The sequence below is a fragment of the Cebus imitator genome, unplaced genomic scaffold (assembly GCF_001604975.1).
Source record: "Cebus imitator isolate Cc_AM_T3 unplaced genomic scaffold, Cebus_imitator-1.0 Scaffold80, whole genome shotgun sequence".
NCBI lineage: Eukaryota > Metazoa > Chordata > Mammalia > Primates > Cebidae > Cebus > Cebus imitator.
In genome coordinates this window covers 2,510,707-2,523,399 of record NW_016107395.1, presented here as the reverse complement: position 1 = coordinate 2,523,399, position 12,693 = coordinate 2,510,707, and positions in this window count along the sequence as shown.

The following is a 12,693-nucleotide window of genomic DNA, read 5'->3' as shown; positions in this document are numbered from 1 at the left end:
TTCTCAGATCAACTTCCCCTTTGACTATCATGCTGCATTTCAATAGAAGAAAAGGTTGACCAACTGATCCCTCCGGTTTTACCTTCCTATAGGTGACAGGCTAGGCCTTGGGGAAACTCTCCAGAAGGCACTATTTTTACTTAAAGGAAGATTAAACTAAAACCTTTTCACATGTGAGTCCTTAAACTGTAAACTGGAACCCTTTCATATGTAATTCCTGAAACTGTAAACTAAAAACTTTTCACGTGTGAGTCCTAAAACTATGAACGTAAGATTCTTCCATGTGTAACATCTAAAGTATAAGCCTATATAAAGGCTGAACCTCCCTTTGTTAGGGGAGCTTGGCTGTTAGGCACCTATGCCACCAAGCTATCAGCTGAAATAAATTCCTTCCTCCTGTATTCAGTGTCCAAGAGATCCTTTCCCATGGCAGCTCCTGCTACATTTTTGGTGAGTTGGCAGGGAAGCGAGTCTCGGATAGCAGACGGCGAGAAAAAGTCTCTTAGGTGGTTTGCCTAGACCTGTGGGGTATCCCTGCCGGGGGACTCCTGCTCACTGGGGTGACGCATCCTGAGAGCGCTCCTGGGCAGGTATTTGCCGGGTGGAAAAGCCTCGCGAGAGCAGAGCAAGGAGGCCCTGCAATGTCTATCCACCCAGTGGCTGAACACCGAGGAGGAACGAATATTTGGGGAAGTCTGGACACTAAATTTGATAAGATTGAACCCGGGAAAGTGGCCCACACCGTTTTGGGTGGAAGCGTGGCCTGATCACCCATGGGTGCCAGATCAGCACATTGGAAAGTATCTCTCTGTAACCTTGGAAGCTTTTGCTTATGGTTCTGAATTGGAAGGCGAGCAATCGAATATGTATGTGTTTGGATGTCTGTCTGTGTCGTCGAGCAATTTGTAAGAGAAGATTGAACCCGGGAAGTAGCCCACCCCATTTTCGGTGGAAGCGTGGCCTGATCACCCACACGTGCCAGATTGGCATGTTGGAAGGTAGCTATCTGTAACCTTGGAAGCTTTTGCTTATGGTTTTGAATTGGAAGGAGAGCAATTGAATGTATGTCTGTGTGTATAGATGTGTCCGACTGGACTCATCAGTCATAAAAGGTATCAGGCCCGTTAGCAAGGTCCTCATGCATTAAGCAATTTGTAATAATTAGAGACAGTCAAAGACGGCTTGAGTGAAGAAGCCTCTGGGTGATTGTAAAAGGATTGAAGTGAATGTAAATCGGAGAGTGCTCAGTGCTGCGTCTTGCTAGGTGGAGGACGGGAACTGCTGTGAGTGAACTAGCACTTTCCTAGCTGTAGGAATTGTTTCTTTGAAGTGTTAATATGGGTCACTCCTATAGCAAGCCCACCCCTTTAGAAACCATGCTGAAAAATTTCAAGAAGGGATTTAGTGGAAATTATAAAATAACTATGACACCAGAGAAATTTAAGGGCTTTATGCAGGGAAAATTGGCCAGCATATGGGGTCGGTTGGCCCCCAAAGGGGACCCTGGACAGGTTCCTTGTCTCCAAAGTAAGGCATGAGGTTATATATGGTGAGCTAGAACACCTTGTTTAATTTCCGTATATAGGCTCGTGGTTGCAGTTAGTGTTAAACCCTCCGAAGTGGCTAAGAGAGCAGGCAGCGACTGTTTTAGTGGCCAAGGGACAGACTGCTAGAAACTACCATTCCCCTTGCCGACGAGAGATGTGGAACCTCAAGGTCTGGGCAGATTCAGTGGCAGAAACAACTCCCCGAGGTGCACGCCCCTAAATCCCCAAAGTAGACAAAAGAGAATGTGGAAAAACCCCGCCCATTACTGCCTGCTTCCCTGAGGTAACCCCCTCTGGCAGTTCGTCTGCATCTGCGACCCAAGGCTGGGGTGCAGATGCCTTTGAGAGAGCAGAGGTACACGGGAGTGGATGAGGACGGCCACATGGTAGAAAAGCGTGTTTTCACTTACCTGCCGTTCACCTTGGCTGATCTTGTCAATTGGAAGAATAACAGCCCGTCTTATACCGAGAAACCCCAAGCTCTCATTGATCTGCTGCAAACTATTATTCAGACTCATAATCCCATCTGGGCCAATTGCCATCAGCTGCTTATGCATCTTTTTAACAGGGACGAAAGGCGGAGAACACTCCAAGCCACTTCTAATTGGCTGGAGGAGCATGTTCCTGCAGATTACCAGAACCTCCAAGAGTATGTCAGGGTCCAGCTACAGGGAACTGACCCCCAGTGGGATCCAAACACCCCGGAGGGCATGCAAAAGCTAATCCGGTACAGAGAAGCCTTGCTGGAAGGATTAAAAAAAGGGGCCCAGAGAGTTACAAACATTAACAAAGTCTCTGAGGTTCTTCAAGGAAAAGAGGAAAGCCCTACCCAATTCTATAAAAGACTGTGTGAAGCTTACTGCATGTACACACCTTTTGATCCCGAAAGCCCGGAAAATCAGCGTATGATAAATATGGCATTTGTCAGTCAGTGTGCAGAAGACATTAGATGAAAATTGCAGAAACAGGCAGGATTTGCGTGCATGAATACCTCACAGTTATTGGAAATAGCTAACCAGGTGTTTGTAAACAGAGAAACAGTAAGCCAGAGAGAAAGTCGTAAAGAAAGGGAGCCGACTTGATAGCTGCCGCTATTAAAGGAGCGCCCCCAAGAGGGTGGGAAAAGAGGGGTTCCTGGAAGTCCTCCCAGTCTGCGCACCCATGCCTGCAACGTGATCAGTGTGCTTTTTGTCAGGAATTAGGACATTGGAAGGAAAACGTCCATGGTTAATGGGAAAACAGGGAGACCCTGAGCATGAGGCTTTGGACAAAAGTGAAGGGGCTCTGTTCAATCTAATGGAAGGACCACTAGACTGAAGGGGACCGGGCTCTATTGCCCCCAAGGAGCCCATGGTCAGGATGACAGTAGGGGGCAAGGCCATTTACTTCCTCATTGATATAGGCGCTGAATATTCGCTGGTAGCCACCGCTGTGGCCCCCCAATCGAAGAAGACAGCTGATATTGTTGGAGCTACTGGGGTGTCAGAAAAACAATCTTTTTGTTTGCCTCGGACTTGTGAGCTGGGGAGGCACGAGGTGATTCACCAGTTCTTATACATGCCTGATTGCCCTTTGCCCCTGCTAGGAAGGGATCTGCTCAGTAAACTACAGGCGACCCTAACCTTCACAAAGAATGGCAACTTACAGTTGGCATTGCCTAAAACTGGGGTCATAATGGCCCCCAGGGTGCCTCGTGAGGAAGAGTGGAGATTCTTCTTAACCAAACCAGACCAGGAAATAGAGCCTGAGTTAGCAAGACGATGGCCTAAGGTCTGAGCAGAGGACAATCCACCTGGACTGGCAATTAACCAGGCCCCTGTGCTAATTGAAGTCAAGCCTTGGGCTCAGCCAGTTAGACAAAAGCAATATCCAGTTCCCTGAGAGGCGCTAGAAAGCATTCAGGTCCATCTAAAATGCTTAAAGGACTATGGAATTATAGTTCCTTGCCAGTCTCCATGGAACACCCTCCTCTTGCCTGTCCTTAAACCAGGGACCAAAGACTACAGGCGAGCACAAGACTTGCGCCTGGTCAATCAGGCCACAGTGACTTTGCACCCAACTGTGCCTAATCCACATACACTGCTGGGATTATTGCCAGCAGAGGATAGCTGGTTCACCTGCCTGGACTTAAAGGATGCTTTCTTTAGCATCAGGCTGGCTTTTGAAAGTCAGAAGCTATTTGCCCTTCAATGGGAGAATCCAGAAATAGGTGGGACCACCCAGTGCACCTGGACCTGGCTCCCCCAAGAGTTCAAGAACTCTCCTGCCATTTTTGGGGAGGCACTGGCCCGTGACCTCCAAAGGTTTCTGGCTAAAGACTTAGGCTGTGTCCTGCTTCAATATGCTGATAATCTTTTGTTGGGCCACCCCACGGCAGTCAGGTGCGCAAAAGGAACTGATGTCTTACTTTGGCACCTGGAGGACTGTGGGTATAAAGCATCTAAAAAGAAAGCCCAGATTTGCCAACAGCAAGTGAAGTATCTGGGGTTTAACATCCGGAAGGGGGAACGCAGCCTAGGAACAGAAAGGAAGCAAGTAATTTGTGACCTGCTAGAACCCAAGACTAGAAGGCAGGTGCGGGAATTCCTTGGAGCCGTGGGCTTCTGTAGATTGTGGATTCCAAGCTTTGCAGTACTAACCAAACCACTCTATTATGTGACAAAGGAGGGAGACAAAAAGCCCTTTGCATGGGGATCCCAGCAGTGTCAGGCCTATCAGGAACTGAAAACTAAACTAATGTCAGCTCCAGCTTTGGGGCTGCCTGATTTAACAAAGCCCTTCATATTATTTGTGGCAGAAAGAGAAAAAGTGGCAGTTGGGGTCATAGTCCAAACAGTAGGACCTTGGCCCAGACCAGTAGCTTACCTCTCCAAACAGCTGGATGGAGTTTCCAAAGGATGGCCCCCACGCTTAAGGGCCCTGGCAGCATTTGCTCTGTTAGCACAAGAGGCAGATAAGCTAACTCTGGGACAGAGCCTAAATATCAAGGCACCCCATGCAGTAGTGACTCTAATGAAGACCAGAGGGCACCACTGGTTATCAGATGTTAGGCTGACCAAATACCAGGGCCTGCTATGTGAAAATCCCCACATCACCATTGAAGTCTGCAACACCTTAAACCCCGCCACTTTGCTCCCAATGTCAGAGGGTCCGGTGGAACACAACTGGCATTGTGTTGAAGTCCTGATCCCGAAGATCAGGCCTGCTAGAATACACCGTGTTGAAGTCCTGGACACAGTCTATTCCAACAGGCCTGATCTTCAGGATCAGCCATGGATGGTAGTAGACTGGGAGTTGCATGTGGATGGGAGCAGCTTTGTCAGTCCACGAGGGGAAAGATGTGCAGGCTATGCCGTGGTAACTGTGGACCCTGTAATCGAGGCCAAATCCCTGCCTCAGGGCACCTCAGCTCAGAAGGCTAAACTCATTGCTTTAACTAGAACCCTAGAGCTGAGTAAAGATAAGGTTGTAAACATTTACACTGACTCTCGATATGCCTTCCTGACTCTCCAAGTACATGGAGCACTGTACAAAGAGAGAGGCCTGTTAACTTCAGGGGGAAAAGAATATCAACATGAGATTTTGCAATTGCTAGAAGCAGTCTGGATGCCCCGGAAGGTAGCGGTCATGCATTGCCGAGGACATCGGCGGGACCACACCTCTGTGGCCCTGGGAAATTCCTGAGCTGATTCAGCAGCTCTCAAGGCAGCATCTGCCCACTGCCGAACAGCAGTTACAACCCCGCTGATTCCCCAGATCCCTGATCTAATACCTACTTATTCTAAGGAGGAAAGAGACTTTCTCCAGACAGAAGGGGGGCAACTGATTAAAGAAGGATGGATCCAACTGCCGGATGGAAGAATAGCAGTACCACAGCTGCTGGGGGCTGCAGTTGTACAAGTCGTACATGAGGCCACTCATTTAGGTCAAGAGTTGCTTGAAAAGATGCTGAGCCGGTACTTTTACATCTTACACTTATCAGCCTTGACCAAAACTGTGGCACAGCAATGCAGTACATGTCGGCAACACAACGCGAGGCAGGGTCCAACTATTCCCCCTGGAATTCAATCTTATGGAGAAGCTCCGTTTGAAGATCTCCAGGTAGACTTTACTGAAATGTCCAAGTGTGGGGGACATAAGTATTTGTTGGTCCTGGTGTGCACATACTCTGGATGGGTAGAGACCTTCCCGCCTAGGACTGAAAGGGCCCATGACGTGATCTGTATACTGCTTCGAGATCTCATCCCTAGGTTTGGACTGCCACTGCACATCAGATCAGACAACAGACCAGCATTTGTGGCTGATTTAGTCCAGAAAACAGCAACGGCCTTGGGTATCACCTGGAAACTGCACGCTGCCTACTGACCTCAGAGTTCCGGAAAAGTGGAAAGAATGAACCGAACCATCAAAAACAGCTTAGGGAAAATGTGTCAGGGAACAAGATTAAAGTGGGTGCAGGCACTTCCCTTGGTGTTATTCAAAATTAGATGCACCCCCTCTAGGAAGACAGGATATTCCCCATATGAAATCTTGTATCATAGACCACCTCCCATACTCCTGGCAGTCCCAGGAACTCCCCCAGAGTGGGGGGAGATTGAGTTAGGATGCCAGTTATGAGCTCTAGGCAAAATCGTCCAGGATATTTCAATCTGAGTAAATGACAGATGTCCTGTAAGCTTATTTTCCCCAGTTCACCCTTTCTCATCAGGTAATCGTGTATAGATGAAGGATTGGAGCGCAGCCCCTCTGAAACCACGGTGGAAAGGATCCCAGACCACGATCCTGACCACCCCCACGGCTGTGAAGGTAGAGGGAATCCCAGCATGGATCCACCACAGCTGTGTGAAACCAGCAGCCGCCGAGACGGAGAGCCATACCAAACACGGACAACAATTGCAGAATCACCTTAAAGTGGACAACAAGCTCTGCTCCAGCCACATCCCGGAAGCTGGCTGGTCCACGCACAGCCGAAGCATGAATAAACTCATCGTGGGACTTGCTGTTCTTAATATTTGGACTTGTACAGTAGGGACATTAACTGATTTTGAAGAATGCTCTCAATGTGTCCACCAGGTTACAAAGGTAGGGCGAAATGTCACTGCCATTATTTTGTTTTACAGTTATTATGAGTGCACAGGGACACAAAAGGGAACGTGTTTATACAATGGTACTCTGTATAAGATATGTAGACTGGGGGATGGACAGCCTGATGTATGTTACAACCCATCAGAGCCTGCTATTCATACGACTTTTGAAATTAGACTCCTGACAGGGCAATGGAATAGCCCTACTAAATTAATAGCCACGACAGAAGAGAGAGAAAGCCCAAAACAGGTCACTCTAAGGTTTGATGCCTGTGCAGCCATCAATGCCTATCCTTCCAGTGCCAGGGGCTGTGGTTCCCTCGGGTGGGAACAAAGTTATGCAACAGAGCATAAATACCTCTGCCAGAAAACCTACTGGTGCTATGACTGCACCTATTGGTCCTGTGTCACCTGGGCCACTTGGAAAAATGATTAAAATAATCCTGTTTGCCTTGTGAAACAGAGAGACACCACTTCAGGATGTAATGTCCCCTGTATCTCAGGACATTGTAACCCAGTAGAATTAATAATCACGAACCCCCAAGTCCCCAAATGGGAAAAAGGGGAGAGTATAGTGCTAGGAATTAATGAAAAAAGACGTGACCCTGAAGTTAGTATCCAAATTTGGGGAAAAGTCCAAAAACTCTCAGCCCAGCCAGTGTACCAGCACTTTTATGATCTATTAGATGAACCGATACCAGAGCTTCCAAAAAGGATGAAGAACTTGTTTCTCCAACTGGCTGAAAACCTGGCCCATTCCCTCAATGTCACTTCTTGCTATGTATGTGAAGGAACAACCATGGGTGACAGGTGGCCATGGGAAGCTTGTGAATTATTACCTTCTGACCCTGTCCCGGACCTGACCTCAGTTCAAAAGGTTCAAGCCAACAGTTTCTAGGTTTTAAACGTCTCAATTATTGTACAGTACTGTTTGGCCAGAGAGGGAGCAGGCTTCACTATTCCAGTAGGGAAGCTTAGCTGCTTAGGGCAGCAATTGTATAATGAAACCATGGGCACAGTAACCTGGTGGAGCTCAAATTATACAGAGAAGAACCCCCTCCTAAAATTTCCAAAATTACAGGTTGCTTGGGATCATCCTGAGTACCGGAGAGATTGGGCAGCCCAGCCTGGGTTATACTGGATATGTGGACACAGGGCATACATACAACTGCCTAACAGGTGGACAGGTAGCTGTGTCATAGGCATCATGAATCCCTCTTTCTTCCTATTATAAGACCGGTGAGCTATTAGGGTATCCAGTCTACTCCGCTAGGGAGAAAAGAGACCTAAAAATAGGGGATTGGACAGATGATGAGTGGCCACCAGAAAGAATTATTAAGTATTACGGGCTGGCCACATGGGCAGAGGATGGCTCATGGGGATACCAGACCCCTATTTACATGCTCAACAGGATCGTCTGGTTGCAGGCTGTTTTAGAATACTCACTAATAAAATGGGCAAAGCTCTGTCCCTCTTGGCCCGACAAGAAACTCAAATGAGAAACGCAGTTTATCAGAACCGGCTGGCCCTAGATTATTTGCTAGCAGCTGAAGGAGGAGTCTGTGGAAAATTCAATCTAACCAACTGCTGTCTGCACATAGATGACCAGGGGCAAGCAGTGGAGGATATTGTGCGAGACATGACCAAACTTGCACACGTACCTGTACAGGTGTGGCACGGATTTAACCCTGAGTCCTTATTTGGAGGTTGATTCTCATCCTTGGGAGGATTCAAAACCCTCATCATAAGTGTTATAATAATAATAGATGTTTGTTTACTGCTCCCTTGTCTACTCCCCCTGTTCCTTCAGATGATTAGGGGCTTCATTACTAATGTCGTTAGGCAAAAAATGACATCACAAGTATATTATATGAAACATTATCAGTTGTTTTCTTCAGAAAATCTGGAAAGTGAAAATGAAAGTGAGACCTCTCACTGATATTATAAAATGGTGAGGGTCTCAAAGGGGGGCGGTGAGGAAGTACACCCAGGCATTTGGGATTCCCTCCCCCTCTGTCATCCACTGTGCATCTCAGTAGAAGGGAGAGCAGACCAGCTGGCACCTCCTGAATCTCCTTCCTGAAAACAACAGCCTAGGCCTTGGGGAAACTCTCCAGAAGGCACTATGGAGAGGGCACTATTTTTACTTAAAACAAGATCAAACCAGAAATCTTTTCACATGTGAGTCCTAAAACTGTAAACCAGAACCCTTTCATATGTAATTCCTGAAACTGTAAACTAAAACCTTTTCACGTGTGAGTCCTAAAACTATGAACATAAGATACTTCCATGTGTAACATCTAAAGTATAAGCCTATATAAAGGCTGAACCTCCCTTTGTTAGGGGAGCTTGGCTGTTAGGCACCTATGCCACCAAGCTACCAGCTGAAATAAATTCCTTCCTCCTGTATTCAGTGTCCAAGAGATCCTTTCCCGTGGCCGCTCCTGCTACACTGCGTTTTTTCATCTCTTTCTGAAGACATCCATTTTTCTGTGCCTGGTACACTGCAGGTTGAAGCTACGGAGATGCATAAATCTTTCTCCTGGGATACCTGCAGGAAGGACTGTCTCAGATGCTGCAGGCGCTGAGATGGTAGGGACTGTGACAGCATAGCCTCCCTGGGCCAAGTGTGCATCAGTGATGTACTTGAGCCTTCAGTGTTACTGGATTTTGAAGTTGGGCTAGATATTTAGTTTTGCTGGATCCAATCCATGTGGATTCTTGAGGTGGCAGGTCCCAGGTTGGAAGAATTCCATAACTGCCTGGAATGTCCAACCAAGAAATGATGCCCTGGAATGCCATGGTTGTCAATTCAAAAGGCACAGGGCTGGGGATCTTCCTCATGTTTCCCTATATTTAATTTTCACCTCCAACCTGTTAATGTAAACTTCAGACCATTGCAAGAACGTTTATTGATGATTGTTCTCTGCTCTCAGCAGGGAGGCCAAGCTCAGTTTCAAGAGAATCCCAGGACAGTGGCCCACTGTCCCTTCCCACCCTGTTGGTATCCATAGCTATTCCAAGGCTCCTGGAAGTTCAGCCTCCAGCTCTGACCTGGATCCAGGCCGCTTTCATGCTTGTGTTGATCTATATGTGCTTCTAATCCTGACTCCACCTACCCAAAATCAATTCCACAGGTGGAGAATATGAAAGAAGGCTTTAATGATCATGTACAAAGAAACATGGATTCTTAGCAGATAAAAAAGTAAAGTTTTTTAGCATATTGTTGACTATGTGAATAGAATTTTTCCAATTGAAATTCTTGAAGGCATTGAGAAGATGAAGAGCAAAATATGGAAGGATCTCCACTGCAGAGACTTCCAGCTCCAAGCAGAGCACAGTCCAATGGAAGTCCACAAGAACAGCATGAGGGCCCCAACTGGGGTGCATGAGCTCCTTCCAGCACATCAGTTGAAAGGGGTGGTGCTATGAGCCATGGGCAAGACTGGGGATCCTTTCTTTTCTGGGTTCCAGTCTTTCCTAAGCCTTAATTTTCAGCAATTTCTTGTGGGCAGCCTGGGCTGTTAGAGTTGTTCAGGGCATCAATCTGTTTACCTTTGCTGGCTGTATCTCCTGGCTGGTGCAGGACCCATTTGGCCCTATTGTCTATAGCATACACGTATTCTTCAAGTGAAGGTAGTTCTTTTGTTATTTTAGCCATTGGTCCCCAGACATGTGAGTCTCCATGGTATTTTTGGTCCCCTTTAAACACCAGGAATGACTCTAGCCAATGTGAGTCCAGCATGGCAAACTCAATGCATTGCAGTTCATATTTAGAGAGAACTGGGGGCAGTGGCATTGGTGACTGAGTCCAGTGAAGCTATCCAGTGCTCAGTCCCAGCTTATTTTAGGTTTAGGTCCAGTAGCGTGTGGGCTCTGGACATGCTGCCTTTAAAACCGTTCTTCCAAAGATGATGAATGGAGCTTTGAATTTTAACCTCCTGATCAGGCCAAGCTGTGTGGCTGATCTAGGAAAGGGAGTAAATGATTCAGTCCAATATGGAGTGTGCCTTTATAGTGTGTTTTGTCTTATACAGAATGGCAGACACCAATGTCCAAATACTTGGGAAATTATCACTAATTTGCCTAGAAAAATTTCTTCAGCACCTGATACAATTAAGGTGAAAATTGTATTACTCAGAAAGGCACAATTAAAAGTCAGCAGGGTTGTTATGATTGAATCAGGCAAGCAAAGGGGAAGTGAGGGAAATTCCATGGGGGGTAGAGTCCAGTTACTGCTGGTGTCTATTGTAGGAAAGAAAAAATAATACTTTTTCCTCATCTGTTGCAAGGGTCATGGCTGATACTCTCAAAACAAAACACAGATTATCAGGAGAAAAGTATTAAACAATTATTTAACAAAGTTTTCCATGACAAGAGAGCCCTCAGAAATGAGGACCTCAGACCCAATGAAAAGTGTGTATTTTTATGCTTGGATTCTATGGACAGTCATGTAGAAGTATGATCAGACAAAAAGTGAATTATGTAGTGCCAGTAAATTGGGTGCTGGGGAACCCAGAAATGGCTGTCTGTTCAGATTCTTTTTGGCCTCTAGGTCCTAGGAAGGACTCTCTGGAATGAGGGTTTATGCCCTACCTTCAGGAGAGGAAGGTCAGTTAATTCTGTTATGGCCAGCTGCCACAGAGAAAGGCATAGTGTGTGTGGTAGTCATGACCTTCTTGCTTCTGTGGTTTTCTTAATTGCCAAGGTACCAGGAAACCTCCTCATCAAGTTTCACAGTTCACAATGTGGGTCTGTGTATTATCCAATTAGTCATTAAAGCAGTCTCTTAGTCCTGAGAATAGGTCAGTTCAGTTAAACATTTAACAGGACTGTCTCAAGGCAGGTGGTAGGATTGCAGATGGGCTTCCAGCAAAGTTAGGCCTGTTTATGACACAAGCAATCATGCATTTAATAAGAGGTATTTCTATAGAAACAAAAGAAAACCAAAGGTCAATGGTTAGAACCAACTATTAATTCAGTTTTTTGGGTCCAGAGGACAGCCAATCGAGAAATTTCTAGATGTGCTTGAAGCATCTTCAGTTTGAATGGGGGCGGGCAGTGACAACCTGACAGAATTTCTGGTTTGCAGTTTGCATGAGGTGTTCTGGCAAAATTTCTGAGTAGTTCCTACATAAGTTGTGGTGATTTCTCTGCAGTCTATGTTAAACCATCTAGCTTCAGCTTATGGGAATTCAGGAAAAGTACAGTTTAATTTAGGCAATTCCAAGCCAGAAGGGTAGACGAAATCAGAAATATTAGTTTGAATAGCCATTCTGAGCTTTTTTTTTGTTTTTGTTTTTGTTTTTTTTTTTTTTGAGACAGAGTCTCACTTTGTCTTCCAGGCTGGAGTGCAGTGGCACGAACACGGTTTACTGCAGCCTCAACCTCCCTGGTTCAAGCAGTCCTTCTACCTCAGCCTTCCAAGTAGCTTGACCACAGGGGTGTGCCACCATGTACTTTTTCTAAAGACGGGGTTTTTGCCATGTTACCCAGGCTGGTCTTGAACTCCAGGGCTCAAATGATCCTCCATCCTGGCCTCCCTAAATGCTGGGATTACAGGATTTAGCCATGGCACCCTGCCCATAGCAAGATCTTAAAGATAACAAAGGAATAAAGATCCAGTCTCGATTTCAGGTAGATGACAAAGCCTCAATAACAATGGGCTAGAATCGAATAATAGGTACACTATAGGTTTTTATTTTTTTTATTTTTTATTTTTTTTGGAAGGAGTCTCCTTCTGTTGCCAGGCTGGAGTTCAGTGGCCAGATCGTGGCTCACTGCAAACTCTGCCTCTCAGGGTCAAGGGATTCTCCTGCCTCAGCCTCCTGAGTAGCTGGGACTACAGCCGAGCGCCACCATGGCCAGCTAATTTTTGTATTTTTAGTAGAGACGGGGTTTCACCATGTTGGACAGGATGGTCTCCATCTCTTGACCTCGTGATCTGCCCGCCTCAGCCTCCCAAAGTGCTGAGATTACAGGGGTGAGCCACCGCACCCAGCCCATAGGTTTTAATTCTAAATTTTTCTTTATGATTACCCTCATTTCTTTATTTTTTATTT